The following is a 27,060-nucleotide window of genomic DNA, read 5'->3' as shown; positions in this document are numbered from 1 at the left end:
ATACATTCTTACCCCTAGTACTCCATGCTGAGACACAAAAAGTGACATATACTAACCTGTAAAACCACAGATTGGTGTGTATGTATGTAGCCACAATGGATTGCACAGAGCTACTGTTTACAAACATGGACAAAAATGTTTATTGTTTACTTCCATTTCAATTTGGGATTGTAAACCGTGGTTCACGCTCAGTTTGTGTGTTTGTTTGCACCCTAATTTTGTTAACTGCTGATGTGCACACAATGAAGCTCTATATTTGTAAAGTCAAATTATCTCTATTAGTTCACACCAAGCATTGTAGAACAAACAGCAGCAGGAGGCAAAGAATCAACCACATTTGTAAATGTACACCAAGCATTAGAAAATTCATAGAAACATACAGAATATTATAGAATACACAAGACAAACTCTGTTTCATGAAAATCAACAGAGAACGCTACTGTTGCTGTTAAAATGCTCCTTTAAAGTCGCCCTCAGTCACATAGCTCCATGGTTGGCTCTTCTAATAGCCCTTGTCCCTGGCTGTTCAGATTCAATAGACAAGAGCCAGTCAACCTCTCCCCTCCACTCTGGCAGCAGCGTTTCCCCATTCACTTCACAGATACTATGCAGGACACAACCAGCAGCTATAATCACTGGGATGTTTTTCCTTGATGAGATCCAATCTAGTCAGTTAACACAACTAGTAACCCCTCAATCTACCAAAAGCACATACAACAGTTATTCTGTACCTGCTGAGCCATTAGTTGAATCTTTCCGGCCAGCATATGACTTTGTGAGCCAGAGGAGTAAAGGGTTGGCTGAGTCCCACAGAATATCTCGGGGCATCTCAACATCTCCAATGTCAATGCACAAGTCGGAGAAGAGTGTCCCTGTTTGCAGCTTTTTTTAAAAGTCCTGTGTTTTTAAAGATGCAGTCATCATGTACCTTCCCAGCCCATATTAACATCAGTGAAGCATCCCTGCTGATCCACTAGCATTTGCATAACCATAGCAAAGTAGCCCTTTCTGTTGATGTACTCTGTGGCAAGGTGGGCCAGTGCCAAAATAGGGATATGCGTGCTGTCTGTCGCCCGACTGCAGTTTAGGAAACCCACTGCTACAAATCAATCCACTATATCCTGCATATAACCAAAAGTCACATTCCTGTGTACCAGAAGATGACAATGGCTCCCAGTGTGGATTTTCCAACTCCAAAATGATTGCCTACTGACCAATAGGAATTTGGTGTTGCAAGTTTCCAGAGCGTGATCCCAACTTGCTTTTCCACTGTCAATGGAATGCTTTTCCACTCATTTTGGTGTTTCTGCTCTGGAGGACTGGAGCACACTTGACACACAAATCCAGGAATGTGGCCTTTTGCATCCAAAAGTTCTGCAGCCACTGCTAGTCATCCCAAACCTGCATTACGATGTGATTCCACGACCAATCAGCGCTAATTTCTCCGGCCCAAAATTGGTGCTCCACTGTGAGGAGCTGCTCCATGAATGCCAGGAGCAACCTGGCATTGTTTTTCACTATGACCATCAGCATCACCCATCTCTGCATCACAATCCGAATTGTAGCAGTACACCCTCAGGATGTGCAAATAATGGAGAACAGTGCATCCTTGTATTAGCAATGCACAAGAGAATTGTGCTTAGGCTCTGCAATCTCCATACTTCTGTCACAAAGACGGCAGACATCGAAATGAGCCCCATGGGACAGTGGGGGTTTTAAAAAATGGCATCAAATTTATGAGATTTGGAGATTATTATGGGATGTGGAAAGTAGCATGTTGGGAACTTAACCCCTACCTTTCAGAAGTCTCTTGGTGACTCACTACTATCCCACAAAGCACTGCAAGTGTCCCAAAAGGCATGGCGCCATACTGCGGTGAGGGGCATAGTAGGATACCTCTGCAGGGTGTACCACACTTTCCATCAATGTCACGCTGATGCATGCATAGTGCCAAAACAAGCCGCCAAGTCTGCACATGCCCAAACAATATACAAACTTCAGCGGCTGTATGGTGATTTAATTTGCATCGACTGAATTTTGTAGTGTAGACATAGCCTCATAAACTGAGCAAGTTTTATATGCTCACAATGAAACCTAGAACTAATAACTACAATATGTGAAACCAAACGAAATGTACACACTGGAGATAGGTCCAGAAATATAGCTCCATTTACAACAGTTATTCATTTTTAATACTTAAGTTGTTGCATCCTAATATAAAACTTAGAACTAACCAAAAAGTTTAGTTATTTTATTAGTTTCCGATGTTACTTTAGGGTACATACACTAGTTCTAGAACACTGCAATGCGACATTTCAGTTTAAATTTCAGATCCTGACCCATCTCTCACTACAGCCCTTCAAAAGTACAGCTAAAAACATGCAAATTTGCTCTGAATTCATTCAAAACATGAAATTTTATATGCAGTCACTGAAACTTATCAGAGAATCAAAGCAGGTCAAGAGCACATAGCAGTTAAAACATCAGCAGTCAGCCTAATTCTACCACTCCCACCATGGCTTGAATTTGAAGCTGGCTATGTTGTAGCCCAAGATAGAAGCCTGCATCTTATTGGGGCTTTTCAATCGCATTAATCTAATTAAGTTAACATGATTAAAAACATATACCACCTCTTGGTTATATGTATACTAGAATTTTTACCTAGATATGCATGTATCCTGTGTGTCCTGGAACAAATGTTTGAGGAGTGTCCACTCTAGACCAGTGGTTCTCAAACTTCACTGCAACGCGACCCCCTTCTGAAAACAAAAATTACTTCATGACCCCAGAAGGGGGGACCAAATCCTGAGCCTGCCTCAGTCCCGCCATCCCGGGGCATTGTGCTGATTTGATTTCTAAGCTTGCACTCTGCCCTGCATGGATGCTGCAGGTGCAAACTAAAAAAGTACTTAGGTCACATTAACATAGTCCTCTTCAAACAGAACTACGTTTACACTGGGTTTGAACATGAACTAGGTAACTTTTAGTTCACACCAACAGTGTCACACAGAGAAGTTAGAGCGCAACATTTTGGTTTACTCTGCAGTTCACACCCCTACCACAGCAGAGTCAACCCCTGAGACAAAGGTTATGAGGACAGTGTCCTGAGAAAAGGGTAATGAAAAACGAGCGTGTACCAACTATACTAGGGGCACTATCTTTGCTCTAAATGTGGGAACGGTATGCCAATGCTCACTTAGCACAGGGATGAGTTACGTTTGAGAGAGAATGCAAGAGCCATAATAAGGTTATCCCAGGATGAACACCAAGCCAAATGATTAGAGTTAAATATCACGTTAAATATCGGAGTATGCAACTCAAATAAGGGGTAGCCTATATTCCACACCACTACCAAGAGCTGAAAAAAGATTGTGCTATAAGACTTTCTGTGAGAGTGGCTGAGGTGGTGTTTGTAGTGTAATAGTACAAGATATTCAAAGGTAAGAGCAGCAATATTTGTATACATAAATCAAACATTTTAAGAGCTGTGTTATATATTGAAAAGACCTCAATACTTCTTAAGAGAATAGCTTCAAAAGTTTAGCTTCCAAGGGAACAAGAAGTCAGTAAACCTGAACAGTTACAAATATGCACTCAGAGGCATAATTAGCCTTTCCTTTGAAAGGAAAAAGCAGATACAGAATTTTAAAATTCAAATTTGGTGTGACAGACTCCAACAAATCAATGTCAGAAGCTGTCTTCCCAGTTTCTGAGTTCTCAGTTATTAGACTGGAAGCCTATAGAAAGGCTTGATGCCATTTAAAAAAAAAAGAAAACAAATACAACCCACAGTTTTATTTTTAATAATTTGTAATTTAGCCAGGACCAAGATACAGATGCAGTGAAATCCAAAGCAGAAAATTCAGAATGAAAATAGCAAACTCATAAAGAAAAAGCTATAATCAGTTTCGAAAGTCAAAACAAATTATAAACTCCCTTCATTTTTCCATACACATCTCATCAATCTCTTTTGTTCAATAAATAGATAAAAAAAAATGTCAGTAGTAGAAAATGGTTGAGCAAATCCATCTAGAGAAAAACAACAGAGAAAGGCATCCTAGGGTTCTGGCAACTCTGCACTGCAACCATAGCACAGCACACCACAGCAATGTATCAAAGGGATAGTTTCCCTTTGCAACCTCTTGTACTTTGAGAGACAGACTTCAGGCTCTTTCACTTTCTTCTCCTCCAGCCTCTCTCTAACCTCTACATACATGAAGCCCAACTAGCAATGGACAAAAAACACAGTACATTACGGAATTAGTCCCAGAAATCAGTTCCAAGCAGCAGACCCCTGCACCTCTGCACAACAGCCCTTCTGAAGTTTATGGGACATTGTGTAGACAAATGGAATAATCTGCACAAATCCAACTGCAGGATCAGAGCCTAAATCAGAAATTTTTTCACCTTCCAATCCATAATTTCGTCCTCACTTGTTTTTACAAGTTTTATTGTAGAAAGTACATTAACATCACAAGATTATAATCCAAAATGAGCACAGAACTCTATCAAAATTCGCAGAAATACTGAACTGATGATCTAACAATATTGTTCTATTGCTTTGACTTGGCAAACCTGTCAACTGATCAACTATTATTTGACTACAGTCAAATCTCATCGAACATTTCAGCAGGAATCTCCTGATGTACATAATGTCTTGATTGTATCATGTATATTTCCATTTTTCAGAACTTAATTTCACTGTGTTTTGCACTTTCAGAATTAAAATATGTAAATTAAGAAACTTGTTTTTTGTAAGTTGGTATAAATAAGGCTAAGCCTATTGGAAACCATAAAGTCTTATTCTTTTTTGTTACTGTACCAATAAATCAGTTCTTTAAGATATATGGACCATTTTTGACATTTGACAATATTTTAATCAATATTTGTCTGGTCATCTCACCAATTATTTATGGACCGGTCAAATGCCCAACCTTGTATATCACTAGTAGGTAAGAGACCTAATTTTGATTCTGTGTCTCTTATCTCCCCCCTCTCTCCAAAAGCTGGAAATACTGTAGAGGCATCATCCTTAAGTCCTCAGCAAGTGAGGCTCCAATCCTGCAAACAACTCCATGTGGGTGCATGAATCACTGAAGTTAAGTGGACACTGTGTGGACACAGAAGAATGGAGCACTGTGCAGGATCGGGGTCTTGCACTGTTCAACAGCAACCAACTAGGTAAAAAGCAGCACTGCCAGCTACTGAAGAAGTCCATTCTGGCTCAGCTGGGAGGAAGATGGCTACGATTTGGAAACTTAAAGGGGCACAATAAATTAGAAATCTAGTCTTTTGTAATTGTTCAAAGTAGTTTCAGGTACAAACATCTGCTCCCAAATTCCCGAACCTGTAGGGCCCTACCAAATTCTTGGCCATGAAAAACCATGAAATCTGGTCTTTTGTGTGCTTGTACCCTGTACTATACAGATTTCACAGGGGAGACCAGTGTTTCTCAAACTGGGGGTCCTGACTCAAAAGGGCATTGCAGGGGCGTCACCAGGTTATTTTAGAGGGGTTGTAGTATTGTCATCCTTAGTTCTGCACTGTCTTCAGAGCTGGGTGGCTGGACAGCGGCGGCTGTTGGCTGGGCACCCAGTTCTGAAGGCAGCCCCCTGCCAGCAGCAGCACAAAAGTAAGGGTGGCAATACAATACCATGCCACCCTTACTTCTGCACTGCTGCCTTCAGAGCTGGGCAGCCAGAGGATGGCGGCTGCTAATTGAAGGCCCAGCTTTGCAGGCAGCAGTGCAGAAGTAAGGGTGGCAATACCAGACCATTCCATCCTTACTTCTGTGCTGCTGCGAGCAGTGGCTCTGCCGCCTTCAGAGCTGGGCTCCCAACCAGCAGCTGCTGCTCTCCAGCTGCCCAGTTCTGAAGGCAGAGCCGCAACCAGCAGCTGCGTAGAAGTCAAGGTAGCAGTACCGAAACCCCACACACAATAACCTTGTGACCCCTCCCCCCAGAACTCCTTTTTGGGTTAGGACCCCTACAGTTACAACACCGTGAAATTTTCCGATTTAAGTAGCTGAAATCATGAAATTTACACTTTTAAAAATCCTATGACTGTGAAATTGACCAAAATGGATGGTGAATTTGGTAGGGCCCTACCTACTTGTTTTGGGGATTTTTCGGTCACGCTTACCTATTTTTAAGTGTTTTCCTGCTCTTTGTTGCTGGGTGAGAAATCCATGCAAATAAGGGAAACCAACCAATCATAAAGGGAAAACATGAAAAAGACTATAATGCTGCCAAATGCACAAAGTTATAGAAATCATAGCCATTGATCCTGGAAGCTCTTCCATGCTGGCAGATCTTTGTGCCAATGCAGAGCCCCATTAAAGATAATGGGCCTCCACATGGGCACAACAATGTATATCTGTGGAGCATGTTGCAGGGCCAGGACCTTAGGTGTCACCTGCAACAACGATTGACAGAAGAAATGTCACACATTAGTATGATTTTTAACATACTGTCAAACATTTTTGGCAGTGTTCCTTTAATAATAGGGCAACACAGGAAATACCTTATCAGGACAGACCAATCAACTGGTCCACATTCTCAGGCATTTTAGCTCTATAAATGATTGTACTCTATGGTTCAGTCTGGGAAGAGGTGGGGATTGTGAGCCACAAAAAGAAATGTGGAAACAGCCTGCTATGGGATGTGAACTTCCTTAGCAAAAAACAAAACAAAACAAAAAAACTGTATTACAACATAAACAACAGAAAACAGCTCCCAAAGGGAGAAAACTGATTAACCCACGCAATCATCTCTTGTGTAATTTAACAAATAGTGGTATAAATACTCCAGATGTATGAATTACATTTATACTGTGAAAGTAATCTTTGAAATAAATTAGTATTTTCTTTTATCCAGTACTAGGTGTTTTGCAGAGGAATAGTCAGTACTCAGTGTCTCTGCTATCAGAGAAGTTTGTGGCTAAGCCTGTGCAAGTTACAGGCGGTTTGCATTAAAAGAGGGAAACCTTTCTTCCCTTCAAGCAAGAAGATAAAGGCGCTTAAGAGGGAATTATTTCCAATGACCTATATAATTTCATCAGTCCTCCGGCTGCTATTCGTAGAGGAGATCTAACTTCCTAATGAGATAGAGTCAACAGCACAGCCCTTCCTGGGGGAAGCTAGAGAGTCGGTCCAATCCATTGGGAAATGGGACAATGATTAGCACCGAGCCCGAACAAACAAAAGCGGTAGAAAAGCCCTCGTGTTTCACCAGCCTCGGCCCTGTCCCTGCCACCGGCACCATGCACCCAAGCGGGGGCGGACTGAAGGCGGCCAGTTTTGTTCGGCAGGGGCGGGGCTGGGCTGAGGCATCGCTCCTGTTGCCACACGCAAGGTCAAAGCGGCGGCGCCGACCCTGCCAGCGGCAGCGCGTCCCGTACGCCGCCCAGCAGCCACGGGCGCAGGTGACGAGCTCCCGAGCCCAAGTGCAGCGCGGGCCCGCGCGTTGGCTCCGGAGCTGCGCATGCCATTTCCGCGCGCGCGGACTCGTGCGCAGCGCCGCCTCCCTGCCCAGCTCGCGGGCGGCGGGGGGTCTCGGCCAGCGCCCTGCCCCGGGCCCATCCCCTGCAGACCCCCCACCACACGCCTCGGGGCAACTCCGTCCCCGCGCGTCCCCCCTCTCAGCACCTGGCCCGCCCCGTGCCCGTATCGGGCGCGGGGAGCCGCCCCAGGCCAGGGGAGCCCCGGAGAACAGCCCTCACCCCCCCCCCCCGACACACACACACGTGGGCGCCGCTCGCCAAACGAGCGAGTAAAGCGCCTACCTGGCTGGGGCCCCCCTCTCCGCTGTGACCCGGGCCGGAGGAATCCCGGGAGCGGCTCGGCAGCCGCGGGAAGAAGGGGAGATGCAGGCGGCCGCCTCTGGCTCAGCTGGCGCCGCGGGAGGGGCAGGAGGAGGCAGCTCCCAAGAGCAGCAGGTAAATCCCTCCTGGTTGTTAAGCAATAATCCTCCGGCGCTGGGGAGGAGCCGGAGCTGGGGACAGGGCGCCGTCCTCTGCAGCCCCCGGGGCTGTGTTTTGTTACCCCTGGGCGGTTACACCGGCACCTCCAACTCGGGGGGGGCTCAGAGCCTTTCAATAGCCCCCACAGCAACTTGGGAACAACAATAAAGTTTGTGTAACTAGGAAGCCCGGGCCGATTGTGTGACTCACCTCGAGCCCCAGACTCCCAACAGCGGGAGGAGGAGTTGGGGCTGAGGTGGAAGCTGTCCTACCACAGCGTCCCCTGCTGCTGCGCCCCCTTCAGGCTGCCCTCGTGCAAGCGTGCCACCCCGCCGTAAAGGAACCGGGCGGCTGCCGTGCCTGCTCCAGGTGTTTACTAATTGCACGGGATCATTGAAACGCACAGGGGAAGTTGCCACTGAAAGTTTGTGGAGCTAGAAGGATGATGCTTCAAATTTCAAGTGTGACCCCGGGGGAATTCTTGTACGTTTCGATCATATTTCAGCGTATATCCATCCTACTCTACTTCTGTTTTCCATACCTTGGGGTTTTTTTTAATTGCATGTCAGAGCCTGTCTTTCTCTTTGATTCGTCTGAGTAAATGAAAACCAAATATTGACCTCGATGTTGCATTAATTTTGCTGACAACTGTGGCTTCATAGATACAGAAATATTTATTGTATTATTGTCTGCAGCTCAACCCATTGTCTCAAGTATTCCAGGAGTGTAACTGAAAGCACATGCTTTATACAAGAGTGGAAACAAACAGTACATTACAGATGAACCCATAATCATCATACCCCACTTAAAATGATGCAACAATCCACAATATTTGTCAATAACGGAACACAGGAGATCTCATCCTGCAGCCAGAATTCCCAGGAGTAGTCTTATTCATGTGAGTAGTCTTGTGGTGGCCTCTGACAGTAAGGGCTTCAGGATAAGACCTGCTGATTAACAGGGTAATGAGGTTTCACTGTAATTGTAGGAAAGAACATATTTTTTGGGAGGAGGGAAACTAAGGCATAATAAATAGGTATGTATATTATAAATAATATCTACATTTGATAAGATGTGGGAAACAGGTAATTATTTGTACTGATACTGTTATGGTGGGAGTCACTAGATGACGTTGTTACACACAGTGCTACGAATGCTTTTTTCTTAGCCGGAGGAAGCCGTTCAATCTTCAAATGTTTGTACTGTTAGTTGTGTGATGCTGTTTGTCTGTGGAGAGCTGTGGCAAGTAGCAATCAATGGTGTTTGCTCTCTACCTTAATATCTCTAACTAGATTCAGTTCTCGGTGCAGAGTTCACTAGAAACCAGACACTGGTGTTTTGACCGAAATTCCTGAAAGAGGGAGCCTATGTAATATTTGACAAGATCTCTAAAGACTAGTCTGTATATAAGATAAAAAGTAGCACTAAGAAAATACCCAGACTCCATGTCACTGAGTTCTCTTCCAAGAGGCAACTAATGTGGCAGGCCTAGGACAAGTGCTAACACTCAGCAGATGGGTGACAATATTAATGACCATTATAAATCTGAAAGAGACATTAGTCTAAGGTACTTATGTCTCAGTGAGAGAGAATTCCACTCCAAATACCTTAGTATAACAATGATAGACTACCTTCATGAGTAGTTGCCATATTTATTACACATACTACATATTTCCTTTAAAAAAAATAAGGCTGTATGAATTGGAACATCAGGATAGTGATCCCAAGCCTGTGAATATGGCTTTACCATAGATCAAAATAGGAAGAGAAGATTAAGGTAAAAGCTCATTCAAATAAAAGTGCTATATAATTAAATACAAATAATAAATTCAGTAAATTCCATGTATATGGGAAGAGTCCTTCCTAAAAGATCTATACAATGAAAGATTAATTTATTCATTTAGATTTATTGCACCTATCAGTAACTTCTAGATCCTTACAAAGTATTTTAAAACCACATACACTAAATCAGTATGTCAAAAAGCTAGTTAAAAGGATCTCTCCAAAAGCCTTCTCCAGCCATAAATAAAACAATTGCTCCAAAATTCCAGACCTCTACAGAACATATACACCTGCAATGTATAAAAAATTTCCTTCAAGCAAATTTTCTCTGCCACTGCCATATCTACCCCAGTCAGACCGCCTGACCTGAAAAAGACGGGGAGCATGTCTTGAAGGTTCACCAAGTATAGGCTCAAATGAAACAAGGAAGCAAATTCCAGAGACCAGAACTCCTCACTAAGAATATCCTGCTCCTGTCTCCTTTTTACACTTGGACTGGGTATTAGTTCAAGCACATTGAATAATTGCAAATGTCCTGCTATCATCCAGAAAGAGACCCTCAAATAGGCCAGACCAGAGGTAGTGGAAGCAAAAGTGGATGGGAACCTGGGAGGCAGTGACCATGAGATGGTAGAGTTCAGGATCCTGACGAAAGAAAGGAGAGCAGCAGAATACAGACCGTGGACTTCCGAAATGCAGACTTTGACTCCCTTAGGGAACTGATGGGCAGGATCCCCTGGGAGAATAACATGAGGGGGAAAGGAGTCCAGGAGAGCTGGCTATATTTTAAAGAATCCTTATTGAGGTTACAGGGACAAACCATTCCGATGTGCAGAAAGAATAGTAAATATGGCAGGTGACCAGCTTGGCTTAACAGTGAAATCCTTGCTGATCTTAAACACAAAAAAGAAACATACAAGAAGTGGAAGACTGGACAAATGACCAGGGAAGAGTATAAAAATATTGCTCGGGGATGCAGGAGTGAAATCAGAAAGGCCAAATCACATCTGGAGTTACAGCTAGCAAGAGATGTTAAGAGTAACAAGAAGGGTTTCTTCAGGTATGTTAGCAACAAAAAGAAAGTCAAGGAAAGTGTGGGCCCCTTACTGAATGAGGGAGGCAACCTAGTGACAGAGGATGTGGAAAAAGTTAATGTACTCAATGCTTTTTTTGCCTTTGTCTTCACGAACAAGGTCAGCTCCCAGACTACTGCACTGGGCAGCACAGCATGGGGAGGAGGTGACCAGCCCTCTGTGGAGAAAGAAGTGGTTCGGGACTATTTAGAAAAGCTGGATGATGCGCTGCATCCAAGAGTGCAAAAGGAGTTGGCGGATGTGATTGCAGAGCCATTGGCCATTATCTTTGAAAACTCATGGCGATCAGGGGAGGTCCCGGACGGCTGGAAAAAGGCTAATGTAGTGCCCATTTTTAAAAAAGGGAAGAAGGAGGATCCTGGGAACTACAGACCAATCAGCATCACCTCAGTCACTGGAAAAATCATGGAGCAGGTCCTCAAGGAATCAATTCTGAAGCATTTAGAGGAGAAGAAAGTGATCAGGAACAATCAGCATGGATTCACCAAGGGAAGTCATGCCTGACTAATCTAATTGCCTTCTATGACGAGATAACTGGCTCTGGATGAGGGGAAAGCAGTGGACGTGTTGTTCCTTGACTTTAGCAAAGCTTTTGACACTGTCTCCCACAGTATTCTTGTCAGCAAGTTAAAGAAGTATGGGCTGGATGAATGGACTATAAGGTGGATAGAAAGTTGGCTAGATTGTTGGGCTCAATGGGTAGTGATCAATGGCTCCATGTCTAGTTGGCAGCTGGTATCAAGTGGAGTGCCCCAAGGGTCGGTCCTGGGGCCGGTTTTGTTCAATATCTTCATAAATGATCTGGAGGATGGTGTGGATTGCACCCTCAGCAAGTTTGCAGATGACACTAAACTGGGAGAAGAGGTAGATACGCTGGAGGGTAGGGATAGGATACAGAGGGCCCTAGACAAATTAGAGGATTGGGACAAAAGAAATCTGATGAGGTTCAACAAGGACAAGTGCAGAGTCCTGCACTTAGGACAGAAGAATCCCATGCACCGCTACAGAGTAGGGACCGAATGGCTAGGCAGCAGTTCTGCAGAAAAGGACCTAGGGGTTACAGTGGACGAGAAGCTGGATATGAGTCAACAGTGTGTCCTTGTTGCCAAGAAGGCCAATGGCATTTTGGGATGTATAAGTAGGGGCATTTCCAGCAGATTAAGGGACATGATCGTTCCTCTCTATTCGACATTGGTGAGGCCTCATCTGGAGTACTGTGTCCAATTTTGGGCCCCACACTACAAGAAAGATGTGGAAAAATTGGAAAACGTCCAGCGGAGGACATCAAAAATGATTAGGGGACTGGAACACATGACTTATGAGGAGAGGCTGAGGGAACTGGGATTGTTTAGTCTGCGGAAGAGAAGAAAGAGGGGGGATTTGATAGCTGCTTTCAACTGCCTGAAAGGGGTTCCAAAGAGGATGGATCTAGACTGTTCTCAGTGGTAGCAGATGACAGAACAAAGAGTAATGGTCTCAAGTTGCAGTGCGGGAGGTTTAGGTTGGATATTAGGAAAAACTTTCACTAGGAGGGTGGTGAAACACTGGAATGCATTACCTAGGGAGGTGGTGGAATCTCCTTCTTTAGAAGTTTTTAAGGTCAGGCTTGATAAAGCCCTGGCTGGGATGATTTAGTTGGGGATTGGTCCTGCTTTGAGCAGGGGGTTGGACTAGATGACCTCCTGAGGTCCCTTCCAACCCTGATATTCTGTGATTCAGATCATCACACGATAGAACCAGTAACTTCAACTACACCCCGTAATGAACTGTCAGCCAGGGCATGTCACAATGCACAGGTGTAATATTTTGTATGAAACATCACTTCATAAACAGGCCTGTGATTTCTGTACTAGCTGCTATTTCCAGATGTTTTAAGGTATAGCCCCATTACAATAATCCAAGGAAAATTATTACAATAAGAGCCATATCTGAAAAAGACACAACCTCCTCCTAAGTGCAAATGATAAAATGTGCTCTTAGGAACAGCTGCCATCTGAGTAATCAGGAGCAGCCTGGGATCCAACAAAACCCCCAGGCTGTCGAACCTTTGAAACAGTGGGCATACCCTCTCAACCAAGGATGCTGATATCCCAGTTCTTCCATTTGCTTCTCCCATCCCTATAAGCATTTTTCCTATCATTCCTACACAGTAGAGGGAATCCCTGGGTGACTTAGGCCTGGTCTACAATACAAAGGTAGGCCTACATAAGCTGCCTTGCGTCAACCTAGTTGTGCACGTGTCTACAGTGAAACTTGTCTTCCACCGATGTGAGCTCCCCATTACGCCAACATACCAATACCACTTCCCCAAGGACCACTGAGCCATGGTTGATGTATTGAGATTGACACAGCATGAACATAGACACACCGATGTCAACCCTAATAGTCCTCCAGCAGCTGTCCCACAATACCCAACACTTTGGTCACAGTTGTGAACTCCACTGCCCAAGGGTCATGGAGACTGGAAGTTCCCCCTACCCCCCTTTAAGCCCTGCACGGTTTTGAAATGCCTTTTAGTGATTGTCCATTTTGGTGAGAACACCTAGCAGCTCTCCATTGTTGCATGCAACTTCCCAGCTGACCATGCCAGCTACATGCTTGGGCCTGTGGAGAGAAGAGGCTGTTCAGGCACAACCTCGGATCACACACAGAAACGTGGACATCTACAGTTAAATTGAATGGTGGGTGCAGGAGAAGGAATCGGGGATCAGCAGCAGTGCCGCATGAAAGTGAAGGAACAGCAGCAGGCATATCAGAAGGCCAGGGAAGCCAACAGTTGATCTAGTGCCAAGCCACAGACCTGGCACTTTCACAAAAAGATGCATGCCGTACTTGGCGGAGACCTGACCACCACCTCGCATACCGCTATGGGCACCTCCAATGAGCCCAAGTTACAGACTCCTGGCATGAACAGCGAGGAGGAGAAGGATGGGGGATGTGAGCTGGGGTCCAACTATGCCCTGAGCTGTTTGAGACTCCACCATAGTCCAGTTAGTCAAGCACGGGCAAACCTGATGCAGGGGAAGGAATCTTGGGTATGTATGTAAGTTTATTCCCGATTAAAGTGATGGTGTCCCCAACTTAGCAGGACACAGCTATTGACTTTTCATTAATTTACTCATACTACAAGAGATACAAGAAAGAAAGGTAGAATCATCTGCTTTTCATTCCCCTGTAGAGTTTGGGGGGGGGGGTTTAGGTGGGAAGGGAATATAGACTAGTTTGTTTATGTACACAGGGATGTTTATGTACACAGGGCTCAAGAGCAAACTATCCCACTGTGTTGGAAAGATAGGAAGTATGGCAAGAGACCACCCTGGCTTAACCAGGAGATCTTCAGTGATCTAAAACTCAAAAAACAGTTCTACAAAAAGTGGAAACTCTATCAAATTACAAAGGATGAATATAAACAAATAACAAAAGTATGTAGGGAAAAAATTAGAAAAGCCAAGGCACAAAACGAAATCAAACTAGCTAGGGACATAAAAGGAAACAAGAAAACATTCTACAAATACATTAGAAGCAAGAGGAAGACCAAGGACAGAGTAGGTCCTTTACTCAAGAGGGGGGAAAGACAACAACAGAAAATGTGGAAATGGCAGAGGTGCTTAATGACTACTTTGTTTCAGTTTTACCAAGAAGGTTGGTGGTGATTGGACGTCTAACATAGTGAATGCCAGTGAAAATGAGGTAGGATCAGAGTCTAAAATAGGGAAAGAACAAGTCAAAAATTACTTAGACAAGTTAGATTGTCTTCAACTCACCAGGGCCTGATGAAATGCATCCTAGTATACTCAAAGAGCTAACTGAGGAGATATCTGAGCCGTTCGCAATTATCTTTAAAAAGTCATGGAAGATGGGAGACATTCCAGAAGACTGGAAAAGGGAAAATATAGTGCCCATCTATAAAAAGGGAAATAAAGACAACCCGGGGAATTACAGACTAGTCAGCTTAACTTCTGTACCTGGAAAGATAATGGAGCAAATAATTAAGCAAGCAATTTGCAGACACCTAGAAGATAAAAAGGTGATAAATTACAATCAGCATGGATTTGTCAGGAACAAATAATGTCAAACCAACCTGATAGCTTTCTTTGACAGGGTAACAAACCTTGTGGATGGGGGGAAGTGGTAGATGTGGTATATCTTGACTTTAGTAAGGCTTTTGATACTGTCTCACATGACCTTCTTGTAAACTAGGGAGATCCAACCTAGATGGAGCTACTACAAGGTGGGTGCATAACTGGTTGGAAAATCATTCCCAGAGAGTAGTTATCAGTGGTTCACAGTCATGCTGGAAGGGCATAACAAGTGGGGTCCCACAGTGATCGGTTCTGGCTCTGGTTCTGTTCAATATCTTCATCAATGATTTAGATAATGGCATAAAGAGTACACTTATAAAGTTTGCGGATGATACCACGCTGGGAGGGGTTGCAAGTGCTTTGAAGGATTTGATTAAAATTCAAAATGATCTGGACAAACTGGAGAAATGGTCTGAAGTAAATAAGATGAAATTCAATAAGGACAAATGCAAAGTACTCCACTTACGAAGGAACAATCAGTTGCACACAAACAAAATGGGAAATACCTAGGAAGGAGTACTGCGGAAAGGGATCTGGGTGTCATAGTGGATCGCAAGCTAAATATGAGTCAACAGTGTAACGCTATTGCAAAAAAAAGCAAACATCATTCTTGGATGTAGTAGCAGGAGTATTGTAAGCAAGACATGAGAAGTAATTCTTCCGCTCTACTCTGTGCTGATTAGGCCTCAGCTGGAGTATTGTGTCCAGTTCTGGGCACCACATTTTAGGAAAGATGTGGACAAATTGGAGAAAGTCCAGAGAAGAGCAACAAAAATGATTAAAGGTCTAGAAAACATGACCTATGAGGGAAGATTGAAAAAAATTGGGTTTGTTGAGTCTGGAGAGAAGACTGAGAGGGGACATAAGTTTTCAAGTACATAAAAGGTTGTTACAAGGAGGAGGGAGAAGAATTGTTCTTCTTAACCTCTGAGGATAGGACAAGAAGCAATGGGTTTAAATTACAGCAAGGGTGGTTTAGGTTGGACATTAGGAAAAACTTCCTAACTGTCAGGATGGTTAAGCACTGGAATAAATTGCTTAGGGAGGTTGTGGAATCTCCATCATTGGAGATTTTTAAGAGTAGGTTGGACAAACACCTGTCAGGGATGGTCTAGATAATACTTAGTCCTGCCTTGAGAGCATGGGACTGGACTAGATGACCTCTCGAGGTCCCTTCCAGTTCTATGATTCTATGATCTCAATGAAACTTTCATGGAAGTATTCTGCAATCCTTTCCCAAAGGTTTATAGGGATGGCAGACTTATTTCTTCCTTTATGGTAGGACACTTTCCAACTCCAGTAAGCAATAACTTTGGCAGGTACCATTGCAGTAAACAAGCTAGTGGCATATGGGCATGGGCAACTTTAGGATGCCAGCAACAGCTGTGTCCTGTGTGCCTTTGTTATCCTCAGAAGTGAGATATCCACTAAAATCACCACCATCTGTTGAAAATGGTGCCAATATTCAGTTTCATTGCCTTATACTCATGGTTTCATGCAACTGAGCATTTCTCTCCTCATTTCTCTTGTCCCGGCAAGCCATACTCACTATGGCTGGTGCTGTGAGTGGCACTCGGAAGCACAAGTGTCAATGTCCTGTTTAAAACTTTAGGGGAGCAAGGGAAGGGAGCTGTAAATCTTGACTTTTTTGTTGTGACTATACTGACAATGGTAACTCTGTGTGTTTTATCTGTAGCTGCTGCCATTCAGGCCATGAGGGGTTCCCCCTCCACACCCATGGATGCCTGAGCCAGATAAAGAAGAGAAATAAGATATTTAGGATGACATGTACAGCAAGATCCTGCAAGCCAGTGCTGTATCAGACCCTGAACAGAGAGCCTGGAGAAAGGCCCAGATGTCAGAGAGCGAGATGCACCAGGATATAATAGGGTTTCTCCGGCAGCAAACACAGATGCTGCAGACTCCTGTGGACCTACAGGGTCAATAATCCTGGACTCACCTACCTTTGGTGAACTCCAGTACATGGAGAATTCTAGTATAGCACACTCCACTTCCCATACATGCTACTCAACATTCCACAGAGTATCAGGGATCATGTCCCTACCCCTACCAGTCCACACTGGGAGATATTAAGGACAACTACAGCTTCACCTATGAGAGCCATGGTAGCTGTATGTGTTGCTAAATTGGACATGATTTCATTCTTCAAGCTCTGTTCCATATATTTATTAAGGTTTTAACATGTTTTCTTTTTTAAGCTGCACAACATTTTTTGAAGTGTTTTCATTACCCAACAAAACAGTATTTTTTGGAAAATAATTCATCTTTATTAGTCCCAAACATATGCTGCAGAATGTGTGGTGGAAGTGAAAGCATCCACTTGTTGTTGTACGATATGACACAGCTCATAGGATCAGTGACAAACACAGTGTAATAATTATAAATGTACAGGGAGCCCCACAAAAATAATAGGAGTAGTGACCGTATTATATCCATAAATGTGCACCAAGCACCACACACTTCCTAACAGACCCCCAAGCTTCAGGGCCAGGTAGAGAACAGTACACCATGATGCATTTCTGTGGATCACTGTTCAAGTGCTTTTTCAAAGCTGCCCTGAACCCTAAAGTTCTGCTTCGAGCTCTTCTGATAGCTCTTGTGGCTGGCTGTTAAAACTTAGCAGATTGCTGCTCCACCTCCACCCCAGTAGCAACTGTCCTACTTTTGCTTCTCAGCTATTATGCAGGACACAAAAGGCACCTCTAACCATTGGGATATTTTTCTCACTGAGATCCAATCTTGTGAGTAAGGTACACCAGCACCCATTCAGTCTACCACTGGCACATTCAACTGTCATTCTGCAGCTACTGAGCCAGTAGCTGAATCTTTCTTTGGTGCTGTGACGGTGGCTGATATATGGCTTCATGAGTAAGGGATAGTCTGAGTCCCCCAGGATCACTACAGGCATTTCAACATTGCTAATGGTATTCTGCTAGTTGGAAAAGAAACTCTTTGCTTGTAGCTTTCTAAACAGTCCTTTGTTCTTAAAGATATGAGTGTCATGTACCTTCTCTGACCAGCTAACAGTGATATAGGTGAAACATCCCCAGTGATCCAACAGTGCTTGAATAACTAGAAAACTAGCACTTTCTGTGGATGTACTCTGTGGCAAGGTAGTGTGGTGCCAAAATAGGAATATGTATGCCAGCTATCTCTCCACTGCAGTTTGAGAACCATGTTGCTGGAAATCCATCTATTATACCCTGCGCATTGCTGAGTGTCACAGGCCTGTGTAGCAGGAGGCAATTAATGGCCCTGCACAATTCCATGACAATGGCCTCTATGGTGGATTTTCCAACTCCAAAACGATTTCCAACTAACTGGTAGCAATCTGGTGTTGCAAGCGTCCACAATGTGATTGCCATTCTCTTTGCCATTGTCAGTGCAGGTCTCATTCTGGTGTTCCTGGGCTGGAGGGCTGGGGTGAGTGTGACAGATCCAGGAATGTGGCCTTGTGCATCTGAAAGTTTTGCAGCTATTGCTCATCATCCCAGCCCTGCAGTATGATGTGACACCAGTCAGTTCTTGTTTCTTGGGTCAAGAAGTAGCGCTGCACTGTTCACAGCTGTGAACACCAACAATCTTGAATTGGTTCTCTCTATGTCTAACAGCAGTCTGCCCTCCAGGAAAATTGCCCTATTCCCGGTGGCTCTACTTGCAGCTCTGCAAATACCAAAGGCTTGGGCGTCCTGTGCTTGCAAAACTCATGACAGTAGTGCAGAGCTGTGCTGGCTCCATGCTTCTGTTAGAGATGGTGGACAGCAACAAGTCCGATGTTGGTTTGTGGGATTTTCAAAATAGGCATGAAAATTATGGGCTAGAGATGGCATTATAGGGTGGAGAAAGTTGTGTGATGGAAACTTAACCCTGCAGTTCCAGTCACCTCTGTGTGACAAAGCATTGCCAAAACTTCCCAAAAGAGAGCATCCTCGATGGTGGTAAGTTGTACACTGTGATTCCTACCACACTGTGCATCAGAACAAATGGTTCTGGTGAGTATGTGCAGTGCTGATGCAAGGAGCCAAGTATGCATGTGCACAAGCAATATACTAACCGCAGTGGCTTTATGCCAACGTAACTTGCATAGGTAAAAGTTTGTAGGGTAAATAGCGTGTGATCCCCAGCATAAGGGGTGTGGCAGAATTCCCCTTCACTCCAGATATTCTTGGCTTCCTGAATGACCCTTTGGAGCTGTGGGCAGTTAAGTGTAAATTAGAGCAGTCTAAGGGCTGTTCTGTGTTACACTAGATACGTTCCCAACTAGTCTCTGACTCCAGGGGGCTGCAGAGGTGGCATACTGCCAACAGCAGCAATTTCCTGGAGGGCAGACTGCTCCATGCCCTTTTAAATCGCGGCCCTGGGGCAGCGACTTCTTTCCCCCATCCCGCCCCACTCCCCTGTCAGTGGCCGGGGGGGCAAAAGGGACAGTGACATTAAAGCGCTGCTGCGTCGCTGCCCCTTTTGTGCCCCCCCCCCCCATCGGCAGCCCTGCTGGGTCATCGCTGCCCCTTTTGGACCCCCCCATTGGCGGCCCTGCTGGTAGGGACCTGGCAGGGCCGCCGATGGGGGGCGCAAAAGGGGCAGCGACGTTAAAGTGCTGCCGCACCAGCACTTTTAAGGTCAGCAGTAGAAGCCGATACGGGCAGCTACCTTTTACTGGTATACTGTACCGGCCCATACCGCCTTACTTTCACCCCTGGTGTCATCCAACTTAACTATCACCAATTTCAAAATTAGGTTGTCTCAGATAATTAGAATCAGATTTATTAGAGAAAAGCAGTGGGAGAATCATCATAATAAAGGTAAACAGAATAAAAATTCAGTAACAGCTAGACTAAATATTGTGCCAAAGTATAGTTAACTAGGCCAGACCTTTTAGTTATGAACCAATGATTTAGCAAAATTTAAAATCTTACATTTTAGAGAGCTTGCTTTCCTCTCTCCAAACACTAAGGCTGCCAAACACTCCAGCTGGTATTCTCCTGAACAGTGACCTAGCTCAGCTGGATGTCTTCCTATGGTCCTCTCCCTCCTGTAACTCAAGAACCTACCAGCTGTGGCTCAGGTGTGAGAGCTGTTCATTAGCTGTTCATTAGCATTCCTCAGTCCCTGGAAAAATCATGGAGCAGGTCCTCAAAGAATCAATCCTGAAGCACTTGCATGAGAGGAAAGTGATCAGGAACAGCCAGCATGGATTCACCAAGGGAAGGTCATGCCTGACTAATCTAGTTGCCTTTTATGATGAGATTACTGGTTCTGTGGATGAAGGGAAAGCAGTGGATGTATTGTTTCTTGACTTTAGCAAAGCTTTTGACACGGTCTCCCACAGTATTCTTGCCAGCAAGTTAAGGAAGTATGGGCTGGATGAATGCACTATAAGGTGATGTTCCACATGACTTATGAGGAGAGGCTGAGGGAGCTGGGATTGTTTAGCCTGCAGAAGAGAAGAATGAGGGGGGATTTGATAGCTGCTTTCAACTACCTGAAAGGGGGTTCCAAAGAGGATAGCTCTAGACTGTTCTCAATGGTAGCAGATGACAGAACGAGGAGTAATGGTCTCAAGTTGCAGTGGGGGAGGTTTAGATTGGATATTAGGAAAAACTTTTTCACTAAGAGGGTGGTGAAACACTGGAATGCGTTACCTAGGGAGAATCTCCTTCCTTAGAGGTTTTTAAGGTCAGGCTTGACAAAGCCCTGGCTGGGATGATTTAACTGGGAATTGGTCCTGCTTCGAGCAGGGGGTTGGACTAGATGACCTTCTGGGGTCCCTTCCAACCCTGATATTCTATGATTCTATGTTGAACAGTTATCTCACAGGTTAGTTTAATTTGTAAATATAGAGTTTCAGTAGCTCTGCAACTTGATGTAATTTTCTCCTTATTTGAATTTAGCGCAGAATATAAACTTACTGACATGGTCATGAATAGTAACAGACAGCTAACACTTTAATGGCCCATTAGCAAGTTACATGTTCTTTCTCTAGTGTTACAGTTCTCAGTATTTTGAATTTGGATTCACAATTCACTGTTATGCTTATATCTTTCTATTCAAGCATATACCATCATATAACATAGTAGTGTTTTGATTTTATTATTCTAGAGCCGATGGGTTCAATATACCCTCTAAAAAAACCCCAAATCATAGTTCTTGAAATATATAATGTATGCATGCCTGTGGTTTAGTAATTCATAAATGCATGTTTAAGGGTTTTTTTCCCTTTCATTTATGAGTAAGGTTTTCCTTCAGTGGAATTTCTACCTTTAGCAATTTTCAAAAGAGTGGTAATATGTGAGTACAAATTCTATTTTGGAAAAGACTTTATGTATATTGATGGACTTTTATCCATTTGGAGGTCTTAGACTTCCTAGCTGAATTCACTGTCATTTACACAACAGTTCATGATAATTGTGATGATACTCTCAACAATGGTGCGAAAGTGTGAGTACCAACCTCAGGGCAGACTGTTAACAAAACAGGCCAAAAACCCCCAATTGGTTGGGAGTTCAAACTCAGGCCTGGTCTACGCTACACAGTTAGGTCCATGTACGGCAGCTTACATCAACCTAATTATGTCAGTAGACACACTACAACCTTGTCCCGCTGGTGAAAGTGCCCTTTTACACTGTCCTAATAACTCCATCTCCCTGAGAGGTGTAGGGCTTATGTTGGTGTCTGGGCAGACACTGAGTTACTTATATTGGCTGTGGGCTGTCTTGTCAATTTGAGGGCTCCCTGCTGGAGCTGTGAAATTGACAAGAAAGCCGGGCAGCTAGAACTCAGCTGACCCCGGCTCTCTGCTCAGGGAGCCGAGAAGTCCCCAGGGGCAGCTGGGCTCCTGGTGGGGAGCTGCATAGAGCTGAAAGCCCTGACTTTCAGCCCACACTGCCCCTCTTCAGTCGGTGAAGTGCTCCTGGTGAGGACGCACACCATCGACAGAAGTAAGGCAGTGTGGACGTCAGCCACCACAAAAGCTTATGCCCAAATAAATTTGTTAGTCTCTAAAGTGCCACAAGGACTTTCATTGTTTTCACAGTAGGGCATGTTTCTAGAGCACATACTATATAACTTTTGCATGGTGTAGGAGGCTTCCCTTTCTCCTCTACAGATACTTTATCTTTTCCTTTCCTCTGCATGTTTTGAATAGACACATAATTGAGGCCCAGCCTTGTGCTTTAAATCCTTCAAATTGTGTGTGAGAGAAGTAGACACATGATCGTTCTTTGCCTTAAAAACAAAATCCCTCTATGGGCTTATATATCAGTGTTCAGTTTCACTTTGAGGGTAGGAGATTCTCATGCCTCTGGTGGATTTTTGTCCCCTCTTTGGGTACTTCTAAACCATTCCTGCCAGGAAAGATTTTTCTCTGGCCTATATAGATGCTTAATAGTAAGTTGTTTGCCTTAAAAATACACTAAAGGGATGCTTTTAAATACTTTTCCTATGGAGAAAATATCAAAAAAGCTCTCTTTAAGGGCTCAGTCCTTCTCTTCAAATTACAAATTGCTCTAACAGCCAGTGGGAGTTTTGTCTAAGAACTACAGAATACAGTTTTTAATGTAAATTTGATTGGCAGTGTCACTTTTCTTTCTTGGTTATGGTTGGCATTTTATTTAAATGGATACATGCCTGAGCCCCTACTCTATGCCCTCCAGCACGCACATGTGATACATTGGGTTTGCACCGAATACATGTCCAAGTCCCTTATCCCAGCCCTCTATGAAATCCTCTTCGACAAACTAGATTTATCGCGGAATTGTCTCTGATTTCAAAAACAAAATATTGGCAAGTCTGTCAGTATGGAAACCATGAGAAAACCAAGAAGTGTTTGTGTTAAATGCCAACTATAATACATGCCTCCACAGAAAAGACAAAAGTTTACTCCAGGCTGGTTACAATGAGACACTACTCCAGTTTGTCTGGGGGGAGTTTCTCACTGATAGTTGTACAGCATGCTCCCTGCTCTGATAACATCCATCTACTTCAGCAATAATCTGATGCTCCAACTGAGCTCTTGCATTTTTGCCTGGCTTCAGAAGAACTTCCACTTTATGCTCTTAATGGACCAGCTTCCCAAGCACTAACAATGAGAAGGGGGACCTTGTTTAATGTAACTGACCGGTGTGTCACAAAAATGAATGAGACATACAAGCTGCCTAGTAGCAAGCCCACCAGGTGAACAAAGAAGGTAGTAATAGAGGGGTGATCTGAGCCCATCTATGACAGGACTTGAAATTAGAGTCACTAAGGCCTTGTATACACTGGAAAGGGTTTGCCAGCTATATAGGCAAATCCTCCTAGTGGAGACACAGCTTATTCCAGCAAGAGTATAGCATGCACGAGTTCCCTGAACAAAGTAAGTGTTTTTTGCTGGTATAAGTATACCTACACTAGGACTTTTGCCATCATAGCTATGTTGGTTAAGGGTTTGATTTCAACTATTTTAAGTGTAGACCAGGGTTAAGATATTCTGGAATTTTGCTGAACTAAAGCAATTTTGTGCCTGCATGGGATTATTGCTGAAGAAAAACACCCAGATGTTGTACCTGAGGAGCAAACAGAATTCTTGCCAGGACTGTCAAACACCTATGAGAGCTACTGTCTGGCGGTATATCTGAAAAGTGGAATAGACAAAAGGGGGTCAACTGACAACAAAAGATGGTGCTTATTAAGAATAAATGCCACTATTATAGCACTCTAAAAGCACAGTAAAAAAATTATTAATCAATCCTCAAAACACCTCTCTGTTAGTGTATTAATACTGTTTCTTTAAAGGATGTGGGAACGAGGGGACTGGGGTAGTTCTAGGCAGAAGCTCTACAGTGAATCAGAGAGAGACAGAGTAGCTTTTGGGCTAATAGTGTTTTCTTTATTCTAATAATGTTACTTGTTTAGTACTAGAAGAAAAAAGAAAAGGAGTACTTGTGGCACCTTAGAGACTAACCAATTTATTTGAGCATAAGCTTTCGTGAGCTACAGCTCACTTCATCGGATGCATACTGTGGAAAGTGTGGAAGATCTTTTTATGCACACAAAGCATGAAAAAATACCTCCCTCCACCCCACTCTCCTGCTGGTAATAGCTTATCTAAAGTGATCACTCTCCTTACAATGTGTACGATAATCAAGGTGAGCCACCTCCAGCACAAATCCAGGGTTTAACAAGAACGTCGGGGGGGGTGGGTAGGAAAAAACAAGGGGAAATAGGTTACCTTGCATAGCCACTCCCAGTCTCTATTCAAGCCTAAGTTAATTGTATCCAATTTGCAAATGAATTCCAATTTAACAGTTTCTCGCTGGAGTCTGGATTTGAAGTTTTTTTGTTGTAATATCACAACTTTCATGTCTGTAATCACGTGACCAGAGAGATTGAAGTGTTCTCCGACTGGTTTCTGAATGTTATAATTCTTGACATCTGATTTGTGTCCATTTATTCTTTTACGTAGAGACTGTCCAGTTTGACCAATGTACATGGCAGAGGGGCATTGCTGGCACATGATGGCATATATCACGTTGGTGGATGTGCAGGTGAACGAGCCTCTGATAGTGTGGCTGATGTTATTAGGCCCTGTGATGGTGTCCCCTGAATAGATATGTGGGCACAGTTGGCAACGGGCTTTGTTGCAAGGATAGGTTCCTGGGTTAGTGGTTCCTGGTGAGTATTTGCTTCAGGTTGGGGGGCTGTCTGTAGGCAAGGACTGGCCTGTCTCCCAAGATTTGTGAGAGCGTTGGGTCATCTTTCAGGATAGGTTGTAGATCCTTAATAATGCGTTGGAGGGGTTTTAGTTGGGGGCTGAAGGTGACGGCTAGTGGCGTTCTGTTATTTTCTTTGTTAGGCCTGTCCTGTAGTAGGTGACTTCTGGGAACTCTTCTGGCTCTATCAATCTGTTTCTTCACTTCCGCAGGTGGGTATTGTAGTTGTATTGTAGTCCAACATGCCTCCAGCTTTCATCCAGACCACACCACACAATCTATAGCCAAGCTCTAAGATACAACCACATTTGCTCCAACCCCTCAGACAGAGACAAACACCTACAAGATCTCTATCAAGCATTCTTACAACTACAATACCCACTACAATACCTCCAACATGTCTTCCAGCTAAACCAATGTACTCTAGACTTGACATTTTTGATTTTTCTAAAGAAAAAACAAAATGGAAGACAACTTTCACATTGTCTTTTTTATGTGATAAAAAAGCCAACGTCTTCCCTTCCAAACAGACGTATGGGTTTCATGTTCATGGCATACCAACAGAGAAGTTAAATAAAAACATAACATTTTCTTTCAGGAAGGCTGAAAAGTAACACTAAAATCCAGAACTGTAACACACAAGACCACACAAGAACCAAAAACAGAGAGAGACAAAGCAGGCTGCTCTCTATGGCAGTCACCATGCTCTAGTCTAGACTCCAAACACATTTCCCTACAGAGCCTCTTAGCCTGCAAACAGTGCCAGGAAAACCCAGTGATATTTAAAGTGGTAGCTTACATCTTTAGTACAGTTTTCAATACACTATAATGGGATTTGCCCATGCAAAGCTTATTACAGGTTTGGGACCTAATTAGCAGCTTTAGAAAATAGTACTAGGTGCCTAGCAAGTTAGGCACCTAACTCCCACTGAAGTAAAGTATGAAATCAATGAGATTTAGGTGCTTACTCTGTTTAGTTGCTTTTGCAAATCTCACTAGGTGCCTATCTGCATCATTAGGTACCTAAATACCTTTGAATATCTAGCCCTTACTGACCTGTGAAAGGCAAAACAGAAAATCTGTAGTGGAGTCAGTATTGAAGCTCAGAATGTTCTGCCTTTCAGATCAATCTGCTAGTTGTTTTGATTTGCTTTCCCTCTTCTATCCGCTGTGTGTGTCTCATCCCCCAAATGAATTACTATAGTATATTATTTGATAGAAGGGAAATTTACTTATTTATGATTTCAATCTACCCATCTCTAGCAAAAGAATAGAATATCTAATTAGTGCCCTAAACAGTTTGCATTCAGCATTTACAAAATTTCATTTTATAATCCAGTCTCTTACTATTCAAGAAATATGGCCTATCTTTACATCATGAACTGTACAAAACTGTCTTGTACAAATTAAAATCAGATTTATTTAACCATTATCTAGAACAATATATTACCAATGTATGTTGTCAGATGCTATGGTCTTGAGAATCTCTACAACAGGCCAGTTGTTTTTTAAAGTCTTATATTAAACACCTCTGTGTTTTTTTAAATCCATGATTTTTTAGAGACTCCATCCCTTAAAGTGTAATAATTGGAGATCATAATCCTGATGGAACTCAGTGTCTTTCATTTGTCAGCCCTGGCAGCTGTGCATTAGTAAAATAAATAAAACAAATAACAGCAACATCTGCTGCAGTCACCCGAGGTTTATTGCTGGAGTTCATCAGCGTTTGATGGGATGGGAACCTTCCGCTGATCAGTTCTGCTTTCCTTAGAAGAGATGATTGTATTCACTAGAAATTAATATGGGGCATTTGGGGACCTGTGGGAAATTATCTCAACTGCCAGATTATGATAACCAGTATTTGTTGCCAGTACCAACATAAATCTTTTTTAAACCCCTACAAATGTGTGTTTTGTTACACCATAGCATTCCAGCTGTTCTGAAAGATTATATGTTTTTGAAGAATGAATTTAAATGTTAAAATATGCAAATGATTAGAAATATTGTCAAACTTTCCAATAGTGCTTTAGCATCTATTTTATGTTATCCATACGAGTAGAAATCCCTTTATATGTAAGGACAGGTAAAATGATGTAAGCCGGCATCTTTTTAAAAAAAAAAAAAAAAGTCTGAGTTCGCAGTGTGTTTGAGGGCCCAATCCTACAGATTTCTGTCTTTGTTTATAGTCCTTACTCAGACAGAACTCCCAATACCATTTATTTGGGCCCAGCATCCTTTATTATATTCAGTGTCACACATATTGCTTGGAAACCTGGATTTATTCAGACAGAATGTTCAACTAAAGCCAAATTCAAAGTTATACATTGAGGGGCAAGGCATGCAGGACATTCCTACAGAATGCATAGGCGCCAGGGTGGAGCACCCACAGGGAAAAATTAGCAGGTGCTCTGCACCCACTAGCAGCCGAGCTCC

At 43.4% G+C, this 27,060-nt stretch overlaps 1 protein-coding gene and 1 long non-coding RNA gene across 3 annotated transcripts in view; one reads left to right on the top strand and one right to left on the bottom strand.

Annotated features, from left to right (window-relative positions):
• The window catches only part of FHIP1A (FHF complex subunit HOOK interacting protein 1A), a 159,617-nt gene that overhangs the window by 128,830 nt on the left and 3,727 nt on the right, over window positions 1–27,060 (bottom strand). The window contains exon 1 of one of the 2 annotated variants that reach the window (XM_075127734.1): window positions 7,783–7,872. The exons of the other annotated variant lie outside the window; for it this stretch is intronic. The gene's annotated coding sequence lies outside the window, so the exon portion shown is untranslated. Of the gene's footprint in view, window positions 1–7,782; window positions 7,873–27,060 lie in introns of those variants that run through there. 2 annotated transcript variants of the gene reach the window in all.
• Window positions 7,798–24,346, top strand: LOC125635566 (uncharacterized). The gene is made up of 4 exons (XR_007356304.2): window positions 7,798–7,935; window positions 8,655–8,857; window positions 10,935–13,870; window positions 16,614–24,346. It is a non-coding gene; the product is annotated as an uncharacterized LOC125635566 (long non-coding RNA).

Source organism: Caretta caretta, chromosome 4, assembly GCF_965140235.1.
Source record: "Caretta caretta isolate rCarCar2 chromosome 4, rCarCar1.hap1, whole genome shotgun sequence".
NCBI lineage: Eukaryota > Metazoa > Chordata > Testudines > Cheloniidae > Caretta > Caretta caretta.
The sequence above is the reverse complement of the archived record's forward strand: the minus strand, read 5'-3'. Positions and strand labels throughout refer to the sequence as shown.